At 43.2% G+C, this 4,461-nt stretch overlaps 1 pseudogene; it reads right to left on the minus strand.

Annotated features, from left to right (window-relative positions):
- Positions 1-3,568: 3,568 nt before the first annotated feature.
- LOC149460519 (uncharacterized) lies at positions 3,569-4,226 on the minus strand (annotated as a pseudogene).
- Positions 4,227-4,461: the final 235 nt, after the last annotated feature.

The raw sequence follows: 4,461 nt of genomic DNA on the forward strand, positions 1-4,461 counted from the left end.
GAGAAATTATATTATACGCAAGAAGACAAGATGGGGCTATTCTATAAGAAGTGGAGAAAATGGGAAGATTTCGTAGCGAGATATACAAAGTAGTAATGAGAAAGAGGAGGAAGTATTTGTATATATTATTTAGGAAAAGAGTTAATAGAATTATGCAGAGTGGGAGGGTTCATTTATGGGGAGGGTGGGTACGCTGAGGGGGGTGGAGGGGTTTTAGACAGGGGCTGGGGAGGTAAAGGGAATAAAACATAGGAAGAAAAGTAATTAATGGTTTGGAAAATGATTTTTGTATGAAAATAATGAAGAAATGTGTATATTATATGGAAAATAAATAAACATTTAAATAAAAAGTACAAAGACTCCTTCCTCACCCTCCGCTGTCTCTTTTCACATCTCTCTTTTTTTCTTTTTAGCCTCTTTTCTACTTTTTTTCCATCATATTAATGTACTCAAAAATGGCCTCTAATCTGATATGTTGGGATGATATCCCTGTTGTCCTGTATTTCCCCACGTGGATGTCTAGCGCAATCGCTGTAAAACATAAGCCTTGTACATGGGTTGTAGATCAGACTTATGTAATTGCCACTTTCCGATTGCATCACTTCCTTTCATTTACAAAAAAAAATTCAATAAACATATATCAAACAAATATACAGTGTATATATGTGTGTGTATATGTATATATAACCCCATCAACTCTCTCCTCCTGTGACCTCGCAACCGCCCTACCCCCCACCACACCTAACATCCCACACACTATAACCTCCCCAACACTCCGCTCCTTCAGCCTTTCTACCACTGAGGAGGTCACTAAGGTCTTCTCAGAAGCCCGCCTCACCACTTGCCCCCTTGACCCTGTCCCCACACATTTCCTCCGGTCACCCTCCTCCTCCATCCTATGCTCCCTCATCCACATCTTCAATCTCTCCCTCTCTACTGGCGCATTCCCCTCCCCCCTAAAGCATGCGCAGATCACCCCCATACTCAAGATACCCTCCCTAGACCCCACTGACCTGAACAACCTTAGACCCATCTCCCTGCTGCCATTTACTTCCAAGCTCCTTGAGCGCTTAGTCTACAATCGCCTAAGCGCCCACCTCACTGACAACAACCTCCTCGATCCACTGCAGTCTGGCTTCCGTCCCCTACACTTCACCGAAACCGCCCTACTCAAAATCACCAATAACCTGCTAATGGCCACTACTCAGTCCTCTTACTCCTCGACCTTTCCGCAGCCTTCGACACAGTTGACCACCCCCTCCTCCTTAATAAACTACACTCCGTCGGCATCTGAGACTCTGCTCTCTCCTGGCTCTCTTCCTATCTATCTCAACGCTCTTTCAGTGTTACTTATAACGCTACCACCTCCCCCTCTCTACCCCTCTCTGTTGGGGTCCCCCAAGGCTCTGTCCTCAGGCCCCTTCTTTTCTCCATTTACACCTCCTCCCTCGGCAAACTGATACACTCCCACGGCTTCAACTATCACCTCTACGCCGATGACATGCAAATTTACTTCTCCACCCCTCACCTCACCCCTTCAGTCTCCGCCCGTATCACCCACCTACTGAACGACATATCAGACTGGATGTCGCTCCATTTCCTCAAATTGAACCTTTCCAAAACCGAGCTCCTGATTTTCCCCCCCAGCCCACTCCCCCCCCCTCCATCACGGCCAACAACGCCACCTTCACTCCCACCCCGCAAGCCAAAGTCCTAGGTGTCACTCTAGGCTCAAACCTGTAATTTCAACCCCATGTCCAATCGCTGGCAAACTCATGCAGGCTCCACCTCCGCAACATCTCCAAAATACGTACGTTCCTAACCCCAGACACTACTAAACAACTCGTTCACTCCCTTATTATCTCACGTCTGGACTACTGCAACTCCCTTCTCACCGGCCTACCTCATCACAGACTATCCCCGCTTCAGTCTATCCTGCACTCAGTGGCTAGACTCATCCACCTTACCAACCGCTTCGCTTCTGCCACCCCCCTTTGTCATTCCCTCCACTGGCTCCTGATTGCCCAACGCATTAAATTCAAACTACTAACACTGACATACAAAGTCATTCATAACGCTGCCCCAAACTACCTCACCGACCTGATACCAAAATACCACCCTACCCGTAATCTTCGCTCCTCACAAGACCTCCTACTTTCTAGCTCCCTGGTCTCCACCTCCCACACCCGACTGCAGGACTTCTCCAGGACTTCCCCCATCCTATGGAACTCACTACCCCAATCCATCAGACTGTCACCTACCCTCCTCACCTTTAGACGCACCCTGAAAACCCATCTCTTCAGGGAAACCTACCCCACCCTCACCTAACAGCCGATCCCCTCCACTCCTCCTACCACTCCATCCCCCACAGCCACTTCCTTCTGTACCACTATCCCCTCCCTCCTAGATTGTAAGCTCGAAAGAGCAGGGCCCTTGAACCCCTCGTGTTTTGTTTTGTTACTGTATTGTCTCATGTACTGTCCCCCACTATAATATACAGCGCTGAGCAAACCTTTTAGCGCTATATAAATACTGTATAATAATAATAATTATTATATATATACATATATATATATAACAGAGCACATCAGGACATTTTTAGACAAAGCTAAAGTTTGTATTGAAAAGCTGAATTTATAATTGTGATTTGTGGTTTACAATAGACTGACAAATACAAACTGCTATTTTTTTAATATATTTTTTATTAATTTTTTTTGGAACATATGCAGATATTACTGTTGTAAGCAAAGGATTAAGGCCAGGTTCACACCTGTGTATTTTTTTATGCATTTTGCAGGAATGCAGTGCATGCCATTTATCATGATTTCCTATGGATCACATTCACATCTATGCGTTTTTGTGGGCGTGTTTTTTGGAAAGGGTCAGGGACTTCTTTTCCCACAGGAGTTTGCATTTTTGGTCCAATAGACTTCACTGGAACTGCATATAAAACACAAGTGTTGTGTTGAATTTTTGGTGCGTTTCTTAGGCGCTTTGTGTTTTTTACATTATTCACTACTAACACCTCCCCTTGACAACAGACTTCCCATGCTGCCCTGCAAACCAGGAAGTTGGATCCAAAACAAGTCAACATGGTGAAAACAGAGGTGCTCATGCAGTTGGTGAGGTCCCAGACTTATGTATACAGCCCTCCTGACCCAGAACATAAGGATAAGTCAAAGCAGCATCATGGATGGGTGGACACTGCAGAAGAAGTCTATTCTAAATGGGATTCCTTCAGCAAGAAACAGAAAGAAAACAAAAGTGAGTACTACCTGTATTATCTGGTTTCAGCTTTTTAGCTCTTGTTTGATGTACCTTTTTTTAGATTACCAAAAAAAAAAAAAACACACAACTCCAAAATATACTGAATTGTTTTATTATCTTAATTTCTCCCAAAATAAAAAAAAACAATATTTTTTTTTACCAGAAGAACCTAGTTTATAATACATAAACAAAAGTTTTGCAAACTTAACAATGCTAATGTTCACAACCCTCCACAGCAACTAAGGATCAATTACATAGCAGTATTTTTGTCTTCAAAAATATATGTAGTTGACCAAAAATATTAAATAGCCTCAAGTTGCAATGGCACCTGATCATTTGGAGACATGAAATAGGCACAGAATGCATCCCTGATAGTGGCACCACTTCTGCTGCCCCGAGGTGCTGATAAATCTGCATATGTCATGTTATGGGTAATTGTGTATTGAAATCCATCCCTTTCTCTAACAAAATTATGCAGGGCACATGCTGCTTTAACAGATTTTATAGCATGATGCATGTTTAAGTGGAAGGGAGTGTGCAATTAACGCCATTTATTGGCAAGGATGTCAAAAGCTCACTCCACAACTCTACAGGCCCTAGTGAGGCAATAGTTAAACACCTTCTAACATCCAAGAAGTGACCGGAAAAGGGCTTTAGCAGATGTTCACTAAGGGCAAATGCCTCATCACCTACAAATACATATGGTAGAACAGGACCTTTGTTCCTTGTAGTGGACTGTTTGGTGGAAAGCCCAGGTTATTATTTTGAAGTATGTGCCCAAATGAGGAGTGTGAGAAAATACTTGATTCTGAGCTGCTCCCATAAGGCCAAATATCTATGTAAGTGAAATGATAATTGGCATCTGCCACTGCAAATAACACAAATGAAAAATATTTTTCATAGTTATAAAAACTGCTGTCACTAGCTACTGGTTTTATTATGTGAATGTTTTTTCCCATCCATCACACCCAGACAATTTGGGATATTACAGCGCTCCTGGAACACAGCAGCTATGTTGCACCATTCTTCTGCTGTTCGTTTCTCAAAGATCACATCCTTCAGTACCTCTCAAAGGACTGTGCAGGTGTCATGGACAATATAGCTTTAGTTCATTTCCCCATCATAACCTGAAAATGTAGACTGGCTAAAGGATGTCCTGCTGCAAGGTACCTGAAATGAAAAAGAAAAACACAT

The sequence above is a fragment of the Staurois parvus genome, unplaced genomic scaffold, assembly GCF_062004578.1.
Source record: "Staurois parvus isolate SC_StPar_1 unplaced genomic scaffold, SC_StPar_1.0 ptg000227l, whole genome shotgun sequence".
NCBI lineage: Eukaryota > Metazoa > Chordata > Amphibia > Anura > Ranidae > Staurois > Staurois parvus.